Raw genomic sequence first — 16,232 nt, forward strand, 5'->3', positions numbered from 1 at the left:
CTTAAAACCCTTTCTTCTTTTCTTATTTCGGTAGAGAAAGATGAACAAAATGGCCACATTTTGTTTTGTTTTTGATTAATATTAACATGTTAATCAATTTCCCATTTTGCCCTTGTTATTAAAACATAAATTTCCATCCACTAATGCCCATAATTGACCACCATTTAAAAAAAATGGTACAATTGACATGCAAGAACCTTTATTTTAAAAGACAAGCCAATAGGTGTTTTATCATTTAGCACTCAAGTTTTACACTTTACGCGATTTAATCCTTTTTCATAATTAAGCACAAAAATAGACAATTAAATCACAGAAACTGTACAGATATAAATTCACATATCACAGACATAGAAAATAATATTAAAATATTTTTATGACTCGAATTTGTGGACCCGAAACCACTATTCTGACTAGGGTCAAAACCGAACTGTTACATTATCAATACAACCTATTTCAATATGTATTTTAACTACCATGAATCACATACAAAGCTTGACTCATAAATCATTTATTAGCCACATATCATACTTATCAATACAACCCATTTCAATATGTATTTTAACTACCATCAATCACACACAAAGCTTGACTCATAAATCATTTATTAGTCATTCACTTATCAAGTCTAAAATCATGCTTTCACAAGTAAATACTCATCATATACCAAGTGATCAAATGATCAACTTGAACCATCACCAACCATACCAAATTATGCCACTACACCAGGCAAATTACACATCAAACATAAGTCATTAATAAGTCATATAAAATGGCCAAATACATCACCAAAATCTTTATAAAAAAGGCTCAAGCCTATACATGCCATATAACCAAGTCACAAGTGTATAAATACCAAAATCAAAATTGGATAGTGTGATGCAATCTTCGCCAACTTTCAACCTGAGCGAACATCTGAATCACTATAAAACATAGAAAAATAACACAAAGTAAGCTATAAAGCTTAGTAAGCTCATATGGTAATAAACTCATATCATTAAATAATTGCATTTAAAACCATTATTCAAAACATGCTATAATTCATATGTTTGCACCATTTTATCTTGAATGCATGCACATAGTTAATCAAGATTTTCATGAGTTTATTCATTCAAAACACATATGGTTTGAATACTTCTTATCAATTCATTCACATCTTCATATGCATAAGCAATTATATATATAAACTTTATTCAATTAAATTTTCATCACCTTTTCTTTAACCAAGTGAATTATGTGAAATATCATCAAATAACGGTATTTCGCACACTATGTGCCATATGTATATTTAGTTAAAACAACTATAACTCATATCTCACATATTGTAATTTCCCGATTTTGGGCCCAGTTGGAATAGTGGTTTCAAAACCACTAATCCAAGGATGGAGAAATTATTTTTAATATTATTTTATGTGCTGTGGCATGGTTATATGAGAGTATGAAAATTTTAGTGAATTAATTTTAGCGATTTCATACTTAATTGTGAAAAATGACTAAATCGCATAAAGTGCGAAAGTCCTATTTTGATAGCTAAGGGTTTTAAATAGCTAGAGAACCTAAATTGGGGGTCCTTAAAGGGCAATTAGACCCTTTAAAGAGGCATGGCTGGCCATAGGAGACTAAGATGGTCAAAAAAGTCAAAATTTGGTGGGTTTGGTGACTAACTTGACTAAAACAAAATAAAGAGAAAAAGATATCATCTTTTTTTTCCTATCTCTTTCTACACCAAAAATTCAGCCATTGTAGGGGTTTTTGAGCTTGAAAAATTTCAGCCACTCTCTACTCTTGCAAGTAAATGACTTTAATGGCTTTTCTTGAAAATTTTTACATTTTTAGAACCCTTGTAGCATGAGCTTTCTAACAAGAAGACTATTTTGTTAAATGGTTGAAAGTCTAGGGTTTTACCATGAGATTGTTCATATTGTTTTCTAAAATTTTATGGAAGAAAATGAAACATGGTTATGAAATAAACAACTTTTGTGAAGGGACTTCTTATAAAACCCTAATAGAACCATTTTGTAAAGTTTGTAAAATAGATAGTAATGTTGTGAAATATTAGAAATTTGGGGTTGTCATAAGAGGGATAAATGGTAGGTTAGGTTTGAATAATAAGGAAACTCGATAAAAATCGGTCGATTAGGCTTGACTAATAAGAAAACTCGATAAAAATCGATTTTCAAGCCTAGGGGTAAAATGGTCATTTTGTAAAAGTCTAGGGGAAAAATTGTCATTTTGCCCAAATTAGAAATTATTGAGCTTTTAAATTTAATTGATGATTAAATGACTAAATGTTTCCATTTTAATCATGAAATACAAAATCCGAACCTAGACCGGGGGAAGGCCAAGCAAGTAGATTAAATCAACTAGTCGCCATATTTTGTGTACCGAGGTAAGTTGTATGTAAATAATACAACTACGTTGTTATTATATGTGTTTGAATTGATATGGCATAAATTGATTGTTTGTGAAAATGATTATGTATGATGAATATTGAGATAGTAGAACTCCCGTTTGAACCTTAGGAAATAAATCAGATATCCATGCTATGACATTCGAGTTATTTGTGTGCTAGTGTAAGATATGTCTGGGACATGCATCGGCCAAAGTATGAGAGCCAGTGTAAGACCATGTTTAGGACATGGCATCGGTATTGAGACGAGAGCTAGTGTAAGACATGTTTGGGACATACATTGACCTCAAGATGTAAGCTAGTGTAAGACATGTCTGGGACATGCATCGGCTACGAGATGTGTCAGTGTAAGACCATGTCTAGGACATGGCATCGGCACAGTTATGTGAGAGCTAGTGTAAGACCATGTCTAGGACATTGTGTCGGCCTCGATTTCAATAGTCAATGTAAGACCATGTCTAGGACATGGCATCGACTTGATGGATGAGCCAGTGTAAGACCACGTCTAGGACATGGCATCGAAGTTATACCCTATGTTTTAGGCTTAACGAATATCTGATGGCATTGCAAATGGTTGTGAATGGTACATTTGAAATGTATAAGATGTAAGCTCAATATATGCTATGTGAATTGTATTGGATAGTGATGAGTAAGTTGTGCTTATGCCTACTTTTGTACTATGAGCATGATGATGAATGGTAAAGTTTTTATATTTATTTGCATGCAACTTACTAAGCTTTATGCTTACTCCCTCTCCTTTCCATTTTTTTATAGTGCCGTCTAATTAGCTCGAGGATCATCGAACATCAAAGGCATCGATCACACTATCAACCGAAGCACTTTGTATAGTTGGTTTTATTATTTTGAATATGACATGTATATGGCTTAGACTTTTGAGTTCTGTATCAATGTTGTTTTGGCCAAATGTATTGGTTTGGGATGAATCCCTTCATTTTGTATAAAGCCTTGGATAATGGCTAATGTTGATTATTGATATATGCAAATGATGATATTTTCATGGATGAGTAAATTGCATGAATGAGATAATGCCTTGTGTGGCTGGTTAGACCTTGTATTGTTGTGTGGATTTGTTATGTTAGAGGTTACGTAGGTTAGTGCAAGTAAGGGTGGCAGAAAGGCTTGGTAAATAGCCTTATTTTGTCTGCACGGGTAGACACACTGGCGTGTCTCTAGGCCGTATGTGACACACGGTCAGCCCCGTGGGCGTGTTATCTGGCCGTGTGTCCCCTGCATGTTAAATCGACAAGTCAGTATGCACAGTAGTAAACACACAGGCAGAGACACGACCGTGTGTCTCAACCGTGTGGAGGACATGGCCTCTGGCCACATATGTGTGCCTTGGCTGTGTGCCCTAAATTTGATACTGACGTCAGAAACATAATGTCAAGGTTTTCAGACACAGGCTAAGACACGGCCGTGTCATGGCCGTGTGAGGGAAATGGGCAATGGACACGGGCGTGTGTCAGGCCATGTGAAAACCCCTGTAGGTTCAAATTTAGAATTTAATTCACACAGGCTCAGGGCACAGACGTGTCCCCTTATGCTTAGGCCGTGTGAACCACACGGGCCATCAGCACGGCCATGTCATAGTGGCCACACGGGTGTGTGACCTGTTTCATGGGTCATTTTTATAAAGTCGATTTAAGGACCCGAGTTGGTTCTAAATAGCTTCCAATGGATGTTTGAGGCCTCGTAGGCCGATATTAAGGAGTTTAGACAAAGTTCAAAAATGTTTTTAATTTGACCGAGTCTTAATGACATAGCAATGATTGTATGCATGTGATTAAGTGTGGTAAGGCCTCATATCCCATCCCGGTGTAGGGCTCGGGTGTGGGGTGTTACACATATCATTCAATTCATACCTCATTATAGGCAAATAAATACATTTTGGCAGGAAACATACTTATACATAAATCTTTCTCATGTCGTATACGTGATACACTAAAAACTTACCAAATTACCTTCATTTGATTCTTATATATGTTTTGTATGAACCTGTATCACTTAATTTGATTATACTTTCATTCTCATCTTGACTATGCCCGTTGAACCGTTTAGAATCGTTAAGGATACTCGGCAATCACATATAGCTCGTACAATGCCATATCCCAGATATGGTCTTACATGAAATCGATTATCGATGCCACTGTCCCAGACAGGGCCTTACATGAAATCAATTAATGATGCCAATGTCCCAGACATGGTCTTACATGTAATCACATCTCGATAACCTAATGTCATGACATTTGTATCCTATATTATTCCTAGGTTCGTACGGGACTTTTGAATGTCATAACTCTGTCGATTCTTGCTTGTTATAATGACCATTTAGCATTCAATTCAATTCAATAATAAATAATCATTTATAATAGAATTTAAGTACGTTTATTAGCATACAAACTTACCTCGTTCGCTGTAACGACGAATTAGGTCAACTAATCCGATACTTTGTTTTCCCCCATTCTAGATCCAAATCTCATTTTTCTCAATCTAGATAATAACAAAATTTACTTATTTCATCATTAATTCATTCAATTTAACACAATTTATACATTTTAGCAAAATTACTCTTTTACCCCTATTATTTCACATTTTTGCAATATAGTCCTTATCACATAAAAATACAAATTCATACAATTCAATACCAGCCCATGCTAGCTGAATTTTCCTTATATTCATATCAGATCATTTTTCTCATTAATCACACGTTTAACCACATAATTTTAATATTTCACAATTTAATCCCTAATTTGCATTTTCATCAAAAATCACTTTATAAAATATGAAAATCTAACATCAAATATTCATATTTAACCATTAAACATAAAAGAACACATTAGCTCATCAATGGCAACTATCAAAATCTTTAATAGTCTTGAAATGGAAGACACGGGCTAGCTAGTACTAGTTGCAACGATCTCAAAAACGTAGAAATCATTAAAAACGGAGCTAAAACCGTACCTAGATGAACATAAATAGCTTGGCCAAACCTTAAGCTCTCCAATGGCTGTTTTCTTTCTCTAATTTTAGTGATGAAAAGATAATGGAAGAAGATGATACAATTTGTTTAATTAAAATTAACCTTATTTACTAATTTACTATATTAACCTTTAAACACTTTAAAATTATCCATTATGCCAAGCCACCACATTCCACTTACTCAAAAATGGAGTAATAACTGCATAAGGACTCCCATATTGAGATTTCATAGTTAATACTTTTACCTTATAGAACTATACTTTTACACCTTACACAATTTAGTCTTTTTACCGAATTAAGCATTTAAACGGTAAAATTTCTATACGAAAATTTCACACCATCATATATTCATACTATAAAAAATAAAATAATAATAAAATAATCATTTCAACTTCAGATTTATGGTCCCAAAACCACTGTTCCGATCTGACCCAAAAAAGGCCTGCTTCATATTGAGTGTGATTTTGGTATGTGAACATTGTGGTAAGTTTTGGTATAGACTTAGCTACAAAAGTTGGTTGATTGATGGATAAAGTATGAAAATATATAATACATGTTGTGATTGTGGTGCCTTTTGGACGTATTAGTTGTATGAAAAAATACCATGATGATCTAGCTTGAGTATGCATGTGTTAGGTATATTTTAGATGATTGTAAATAGGTGCTTATGTCTTGTATAAGTGATCATGTTTTGGTTGAGGAAATGGCTTGAAAATGACCTATTTTTTATCCACACGGCATAAGACATGGGCGTGTGTCTTAGTCGTGTGTGGCACATGGCCATGCGACACGACCATTTGTCCTTTGTAGGTTACAAAAGGGTTATAAGTTAGGCTATTACACGGCCTGACACATAGGCGTGTGAGGCTATTTTGAGAGTTACATGGCCTAGCACACGAGCGTGTGGCTTGACTGTGTGACCCAAGTCAGAGAGTTACACAGGCACGAACATAGGCTAGGACACGGTCGTGTGTCCCTACTTCGAATGTTCACATGGCCTAAGAGACAGGCGTGTGTCTCAGACGTGTGAGTCACACGGCCATGTTACCCCTAGAGTGTGAAAATTTTCAACTTTACCCCAAAAATTCTATATGTTTTTGACCTAATCCTGATTTGTTTCTAAAGTGTTTTTAGGTCCTTGAAGGCTCGTATAAGGGACAATTTGTATGAATTTGCTTGATATTTCCATGATTTATGATATGTTTTGAAATCGAGTATATTGAGCTTTAAACTTCTAGTAATGTTTCGTAATCCTATTCTGACAGCAAATCTGGGTTAGGGGTGTTACATTCAATCTTGTGATTTAAATAAATATTTTACATTACTGCTTATTTCATTAACGTATTTGCAACAATCTTAAGACAAAATCTTGACCATTTTCTAATGCGAGTCGAAAGGACACTAAGGTGAAATTGTATTCTGTTTGTAAATAGAAATCAATTGAACAATTCTATTTTAGGATTTTATTCCTGCAGTCCAACAAATTTTTTTCATTTTTCTTTTTCCAAATAGAAATTAATTAAACAATTTTGTTTTAGGATTTTATTCCTACTGTTCAACAGAATTTGTTTGATTTTCTGTTTCCAAGTAAAAATCAATTAAACAATTATGTTTTAGGATTCTATTCTTACCATTTAATAGAATTTATTTGATTTTTGTTGTTAACACTAATCGTTTGAGAGTAACAATTCTTGAGTTTGGTTCAGAATTTTTAGCTCCTAACTAAGTTCTATTGTTTAATAGAATCGAAGAGTAGTTTAAATTGGAAATTAAATTTTCTGTTTATTATTATTACTAATTCTGGTTTCGTTTATGAAATCATAATAGAAAATGGAAACTCCCACCAATTCACCCAATTCGCGATTTGGAGTGTTGGTTCCAACTTAAGCTTTGAATCAAAATTCAATGTTACCGGTGGGTGTAAGCCAAAATGTGAAGCGTGTGAAATTCTCTGGACAGAATTTCAAGACATGGCAATAGAATATGTTGTTCTACTTGACCATGTTGAAGTTGGCCAAAATTTTGAAGGATAACCCTCCTACTATTAAAGAGGGTGACGTAGATGATGTTATCGCCTTCCCTACTGTTTAAGCTTGGGAGCATTCTGATTTCCTATTCCAAAATTACATCCTTAATGGGTTGTCGGATGCACTAAACGAAGTATGCAATGTCAGGAAGAAGGCTAAGGAATTATGGATGTCATTGGAACATAAATACAAAGCTGAAGATGCTGGAGTTAAAAATTTTTTAGTTGCCAAATTCTTGAATTTTGTAATGGTTGATTCTAAACTAGTTGTGAATCAAGTGCAGGAACTTCAACTGATCATTCACGAAATTCTTGCTAAATGGATGGTCATAAATGAATCCTTCCAAGTGGCAACCATTATTGAGAAACTATCCCCTACTTGGAATGACTTTAAGAATTACCTGAAGCACAAAAAATGAAATATCATTGAAACACCTGATTGTCAGACTTTGGATTGAAGAAGACAATAGAGGTACTAAAAAAGCTCAACAAAGCAGAAAATGTTAATAGTACTAAGATAAACATGGTAGAAGTAAAAAAGGACTTCAAGAAGGGAAAACAACCTTAGAATGGGACTAAACAGGGACCAAAAGGTGGCGTTTCCAAGAAGAAAAAATTTCAAGGGATATGCTTCAATTGCAACAAGATGGGGTAAAAGTCATCTGACTGTAGGCTTTCAAAGAAAGTCAAAGCTAACAAGGCCAATACTATGGAAGAAATTTCCAAGGAAGTGTCTGATATGGACTTATGTGTTGTGATTTTTGAAGTGGTTGACTCAAATCCAAGAGAATGATGGCTTGATATTGGTGCCACACGTTATATCTGCTATGACAAAGACTTATCTTCTGAGATGGTGCCTTGTGACAAAGGGGAGAAGCTCTTTATGGGAAATGCCGCAACTTTCAAGATCAAGAAGAAGGGTATTATGGTCTTGCAAATGACTTTTAGCAAAGAACTAAAGCTTCAAAATGTGTTGTATGTGCCTGACATATGCAAGAACCTTGTTTTTGGTACACTTCTAAGTGTACACGGCTTTAGGATGGTGTTTGAATCCCAGAAGCTAATTTTGTATAAAGGGGGAATGTTTGTGGTAAGGGGATATGTATTAAATGACATGTGGAAACTTAATGCAATCTTTATAAAAGAAAAGACAATGAATAAGAATGTAGCTTCTTCTTCGATTTATATGCTTGAGTAATTTAATTTATGGCATGGTAGGCTCGGACATGTTAATTATGATACTTTAAGTAGATTAATTAATTTAGAGCACATTCCTTCATTTTACATTAACTATAATCACAAATGTGAAACTTGTGTTGAGGTAAAATTAACAAGGTCTTCATTTCAAACAATTGAAAGAAGTACAGAACCATTCGATCTAATACATAGTGATGTTTGTGATTTAAAGTTTGTTCAAACTAGAGGGGGGAATAAATATTTTATTACCTTTATTGATGATAGAAAAAAATATCACGGCGTATATTTGCTTAAGAGCAAAGACGAAGCTGTAGAGAAATTTGTTCTCTATAATCAAAAAATTAAAGTAGATGGAACAATTGATAAGTACAAGGCTAGATTGGTTATAAAATGTTATAGACAAAAGGAAGGCCTTGACTACTTTGATACTATTTCTCTAGTATCTAGGATAACTTCTTTCAGGATGATAATTGATATTGTCACCTTGCGAAATCTAGAAGTACATCAAATTGATGTTAAAACATCTTTCCTAAATGGAGATCTTGATAAAGAGATTTACGTGGAAAAAACCCGAGAGTCATGTAGTTCGAGGAAAATAAAGGAAAGTGATAAACCATAATTCATACACATTTTTATCCCATACTTAGCACATTTTATGGATAATTTTTCCTTAAAATTGGTGAATTTGATGCTCCTATTGCCTTAATTTCATGTTTTATACATAGGTGAGCATAGGAGAGTGGAAAAAACAAGAAACGGGCCAAAAATGGAGAAAATGGGCCAACGTACGAAATCAACACGACCTGGACCTCCTTACACGGGTAGACCACACAGTTGTGTCAATTTGGAAGAATCAAAGCACGACTCACACGGGTGGACCACACGCCCATGCCTATTTAATAGACTTGACCACGGCCTTAAGCAATCGCACACAGGCATGTCACACGAGCGTGTCCCAGCTGAGCCCAAGTTTAGTCCAATTTAGAAAAGGCCAATTTTGAAGGTTCTTAGGCATTCCAAAGCCTATAAATTCACCCTAGAGGAGGAGAAAAAAGAGGCACAGAGAGGAGGAAGCAGGGAACTGCTCAAGGAAAGCCGATTGATCCATCTCAGAAACCGGATTCATCATCAAGACTAAAGATCTCCCCTCAACTTCCCTTCAAGAGTTTTGGGTTTTTCTTTATGTTTTGTATTCATTATTCTTCTGAGATGTTTAACTTTTTAGTTATGAACTAAAACCCCTAAATACCTATGGGGAATGAAACCTAAGACAGATCTTGTTATTATTATTTGAATTGTATGATAAATATTTGACTTGTTCTTAATTATGTGTTCTTAATTCTTGTTTTGAAATTCCAGGATATTAATTCAAGTTAAGCTCTTATTTAGAGGAGGAATAGACCCTGTCTAAGAGTACATTTGTCATAATTAAGCGGAGTTGATTGCGTGCCTAGAGATAGTGTAACGCCCCCACGCTCGAAACCGTCGCCGGAGTTGAGCTTGAGGAGTTACCAAACATAATTTATCAAATTAAGAACTTCAAATCATTTGTTTCTACATTCACAGCTTCCTAGCTACCCGCGTCACAGTTACAAGAAAAATCATATCGCGAGTTAAAAAACTCAAAATCAAAATCCGTAAATTTTCCCTAAATCTAGACTCATATATCTATTTAATAATTTGTTTCTAGAATTTTTGGTTGGGCCAATTAGTACAGTTTATTAGTTAAAGTCTCCCTTGTTTCAGGGTTCAACTGCTCTGACCTTTGTGTATTATGAATCTGATATCTCTCTATACAGAATTTCAATGACTATGAGGTTTGTTTCTATTAAAACTAGACTCAATAAGGAATCTTTACATATAAAGAAAAACTTCTAATTATTTTTTTAAAATTTATTATGAATTTTTAAAGTCAGAATAGGGAGTAAGCATAAATGCTTAGTAAGCTCATATGTAAATAACAAGTAACATAACAATACAAATATACCAAACAACTTTAGCATGGTATAACCAAAACATATGTCATATTTCTAAACATCATTCATCATCTTACCACCTTATCGTTGTTGTATCTATTATCAACCCGAGGGTTAAGAACATACCTGTCCAAAGTGTCCATTTCACAACACTTACCAATACGTCGCTTGCATCTTAAGTGTTCTTTCATTTCACTAGAAATTTCACCCGTTGAACACATCGGAATACAACTCGGATACACGGATAATTTGCACATAAGTGCCTCATATGTAATCAAGAAATCATGTAACCCGCCCCTAAGTGAACTCGGACTCAACTCAACGAGCTCGGGCGTTCGCATCCATAAGTGAACTCGGACTCAACTCAACGAGTTCAGATGCCTAGTTACATTTCACGAACTCGGACACAACTCAACGAGTTCGGACATTCGCATCCATAAGTGAACTCGGACTCAACTCCACGAGTCCGGATGCTCAACCATCCTAGAGACATGTCACTTGTATCCTAATCTATTCCTAAGGTTCAAACGGGCTTTTTCCCTCGATCTCACATTTGTCGTCTTCCATGGAATATCGGAACCGATACTTGGTAGCAATTCATATTTATCAAGTAGTAAACATAATTTGCATATTACTCAACATTAACCACAAAGCATAATATTTCACGATTAAAAATCAGTGTATCATATAATTAACATCAATAACTTAAAAATAACAATTATTCTACATTATTTACACATGAAATTACCTTGGTACCAAAATATAAAGATTTTGCAATTTAGTCCACAATCTTTTCTTTTCCTCGTTCGCGGCTTGAATCTCGTTTCTCTTGATTATTGAGCTTGGAAGCTTGAAACGAACCCTAACTATGGAGAACCCTTGAAATTTCGGCCTAATGAAGAAGATGGACAAAAATTGGCTTTTAATTTTGTTTTTAATTCATTTTAATAACTAAATGACCAAAATGCCCTTACTACTAAACTTTCCAAAAATTCCTTCCATGTCCTAATTTTGTCCATGAACTTAAAATTTGTAAAATTGCTATTTAAGATCTCCTAATTAATATTTCAATGTAATTTCATACTAAAAACTTCTAGAATGTAAATTTTGCAACTTATTCGATTTAGTCCCTACTTTCAATTTAAGCACTTTAGGCATAGAATTTCATCATGAAATTTTCACACAATCATGCAATCATATCATAATCATCAAAATAATTATAAAATAATTATTTCTATCTCGAATTTGTCGTCACGAAACCACTATTCCGATTAAGCCCTAATTTAGGATATTACAACTCTCTCCCCCTTTTAAGGATTTTTGTCCTCGAAAATCTTACCGATAAACAAGTGTGGGTATTGGTTTTTCATAGTTTCTTCAGGTTCCCATGTAGTCTCTTCTACCCCATGCTTTTGCCACAACACTTTCACAAGTGCAACACTTTTATTTCTTAGTTGTTCGACTTCTCGAGCTAAAATCTTAATCGTTTCTTCTTCATAAGTCATATCCGGTCGTAGTTCAACTTCTGTCGGTGAAATTATATGTGAAGGATCCGAACGATACCGATATAACATAGATACGTGAAACACATCATGAATCTTCTCTAATTCAGGTGGTAGCGCTAGCCGATATGCTACCGGTCCAACTTTTTTAATTATTTCATATGGTCCAATAAAACGCGGACTTAACTTGCCCTTTCGTCCAAATCTAAGGACTTTCTTCCATGGAGACACTTTCAAAAATACCTTATCACCAACTTGAAACTCTATTTCTTTTCGTTTCAAATCCGTATAAGATTTCTGTCTATCTGAAGCAGCTTTCAAACAATCTCGAATCACTTTCACCTTTTCTTCAGTTTCTTTTATTAAATCAACTCCATAAATATGATTTTCCTTGAGTTCAGTCCAATACAATGGCATCCGACATTTACGACCATATAATGCTTCATAAGGTGCCATCTTCAAACTCGTCTGATAACTATTATTATAAGAAAATTCTACCAATGGTAAGTACCTTTCCCAACTATCTTGAAATTCCAATACGCAACATCTGAGCATGTCTTCAAGAATCTGAATTACTCTCTCTGATTGTCCATCAGTTTGTGGATGAAAGGCAGTGCTGAAATTTAACTTTGTACCTAATGCCTCTTGCAACTTTTGCAAAAACCGTGAGGTAAACCTCGGATCTCTATCCGAAATGATTGACAAAGGTATCCCATGAAGTCTAACAATCTCTCGGATATACAATTCAGCCAACTTATTAAGAGAATAATCTGTACGTACCGGAATAAAATGAGCCGATTTAGTCAATCTGTCAACTATTGCCAAGATGGCATTTTTCTTCCCTGGAGTTAATGGCAACCCTAATATAAAATCCATAGTAATCCGATCCCATTTCCATTCAGGAACCATAATAGGCTGAAGTAATCCCGAAGGTACTTGGTGTTCAGCTTTCACTTGTTGACAAACTAAGCACTTTGATACAAACTCAGAAATATCTCTTTTCATTCCACTCCACCAGTACATTTTCTTTAAGTCATTATACATCTTTGTACTGCCCGGATGAACAGCCAAACAACCATTATGTGCTTCATGCAAAATCTTTTGAATCAACTCATTATTTTTCGGTACACAAATCCAATTTTTAAACATCAAACAACCATCAGAACCGATTCTGAAATCTGATCCCGTATCAGCTTCACACTGTTTTCTCTTGGCTAGCAAATCTTGATCATTTTTCTGAGCTTCAAAAATCTCTTGTAAAAACATCGGTCTTGCTCTTAACTCTGCTAGAATCAAACCGTCATCTGACATTTTCAACTGAGTGTTCATAACTCTCAAAGTAAACAACAACTTTCTGCTTAAAGCATCGGCAATCACATTCGCTTTTCCCGGATGATAATCAATACCAAGCTTGTAATCTTTCAATAACTCTAACCATCTTCGCTGTCTCAAATTCAAGTCTTTTTGTGACATCAAGTATTAAAGACTTTTGTGATCGGTATATACTCGGCACTTTTCACCATACAAATAATGTCGCCAAATCTTCAAAGCAAACACCACTGCAGCCAATTCCAAATCGTGAGTAGGATAATTCCTCTCATGAGATTTTAACTGCCTCGAAGCATAAGCCACCACTTTACCTTCTTGCATGAGTACACACCCCAAACCATTTAGAGAAGCATCACTATACACCACAAATTCTTTACCTGATTCGGGTTGTATCAACACTGGTGCTTCAGTTAATAACTTTTTCAATTCTTCAAAACTCTGTTGACATTCTTCCGTCCATTCAAATTTGACATCCTTTCGGAGTAGTCTAGTCATAGGAGCAGCAATTATAGAAAATCCATTTACAAATCGCCGATAATACCCAGCTAGCCCCAAGAAACTCCTAACTTCAGTTACATTTTTCGGTGGTTTCCAATCAACAATGGCTAAAATTTTACTAGGATCAACCCGTATACCATCACCTGAAACAATATGACCCAAAAATCCAACTTCCCGAAGCCAAAATTCACTTTTACTAAACTTAGCATATAGCTGCTTATCTCTCAAAGTTTGCAAAACTATCCTCAAATGCTCAGCATGCTCTGTCTCATCTTTTGAATAAATTAAAATATCATCTATAAACACCACAACAAATCTGTCCAGGTATGGCCGAAATATGCGATTCATTAAGTCCATAAACACAGCAGGAGCATTTGTCAACTCGAATGGCATAACTAAAAATTCATAATGTCCGTACCTTGTTCTAAAAGCAGTTTTAGGCACATCTGATTCTTTCACTCGCAACTGATAATACCCAGATCTCAAGTCAATCTTTGAAAACCATGTCGCTCCTTTTAGCTGATCAAACAAATCATCAATTCTCGGCAATGGATACTTGTTTTTGATTGTCACCTTGTTTAACTGTCGATAATCAACACATAATCTCATAGAACCATCCTTCTTTTTCACAAATAACACGGGAGCACCCCAAGGTGAAAAACTTGGTCTCACAAAGCCTTTATCAGTCAACTCTTGCAACTGTGACTTTAATTCTTTCAACTCTGTTGGTCCCATTCTATATGGAGCAATCGAGATCGGAGCTGTTCCCGATATCAAATCTATACCAAATTCTACTTCCCTGACTGGAGGCAAACCCGGTAATTCTTTTGGAAATACATCCGCAAATTCACACACAACTGGAACTGATTCAACTTTCTTTTCAACTTCTTTTGTATTAATTACATACGCCAAATAAGCTTCATAATCCTTTCTCAAATATCTCTGAGCCGACATCAAAGAAATCACACTAGACAATGCCTCTGATTTATCTGATTCAACCCACAGAGTTTCACCGTTTTCACACTTTAATTCTATAACCTTTTCTTTGCAATTTACTATAGCATCATGCAATGTCAACCAATCCATACCCAAAATAACATCAAATTCATCAAACGGCAACAACATCAAGTCAGCCAGAAAGTAATGACCCCGAATCATTAAAGGGCATTTCTTGCTTACTTTATCAACTATCACGCATTTACCTAGCGGGTTCGACACTCTAATCATAAATTTTGTGTTCTCAACAGGTATATTCATACTAGACACCAGTTTCATGCATACATATGAATGAGTAGAACCAGGATCAATCAAAGCAATAACATTAATATCATAAAGAGAAAATGTACCAGTAATCACATCAGGTGAGGAAGCATCTTCACGCGCTTTAATAGCATAAGTTCTAGCCGGGGCTCTTCCTTCAGATCTAACTACTGCATCTCTAGCTACATTCTTACTGCTTGTTTCACTTCCAGCTTTTCTCGGATACTTTCCCCTCGAGTTTGCACCACTAGCTTTTACACTCTGAAATTTTTCTTTCTCAGCTTTCTCTGGGCAGTCTCTAATAAAATGATCCGGAGAACCACATCGAAAACATTCATTTGCTCTGCATGGACCAAAATGATTTCTACCACACCATTGGCACTTAGGTTTAACAAATCTCGAGTTCCCTACACTGGCTGCAGAAGTAGTCTGAGATTTAGGACCCACATTCTGCTTCTTAAAATTTCCATATGATTGCCCAGCTGAAACTTGGGAACGAGGATTCATATTTCTTGACTTTCCGGTTTGCTGTGAGGGTGCATTACTCATTGGTCTTTTCTTCCAATTTCGTGTTTCAGATTCTACCTTTTTCTTTTCCTTCAGTAATTCTTCAGCCTTGCAAGCTCGATCGACAAGTACCACCATTTCTTTTAGTTCAAGGATCCCAACAAATACCTTAATGTCTTCGTTAAGCCCGTCTTCAAATCGTCGGCACATCTTGGCTTCTGTAGGAACATATTCCCTGGCATACTTACTCAATCGAACAAACTCTCTTTCATATTCTTAGACTGTCATATTACCTTGCTTCAGCTCAAGAAACTCTTTACATTTCTGATCAATAAATCTTTCACTAATATATTTCTTCCGAAACTCTTCTTGAAAGAATTCCCAGGTTACCCTCTCTTTTGGTACCACCGAAATCAAAGTCTTCCACCAATTATAAGCTGAATCTCTCAACAAAGATGTAGCACATTTCAAACATTCTTCAGGTGTACAAGATAATTCATCAAATACCCGGATAGAATTTTTAAGCCAGA

Source organism: Gossypium hirsutum, chromosome A11 (assembly GCF_007990345.1).
Source record: "Gossypium hirsutum isolate 1008001.06 chromosome A11, Gossypium_hirsutum_v2.1, whole genome shotgun sequence".
Lineage (NCBI taxonomy): Eukaryota > Viridiplantae > Streptophyta > Magnoliopsida > Malvales > Malvaceae > Gossypium > Gossypium hirsutum.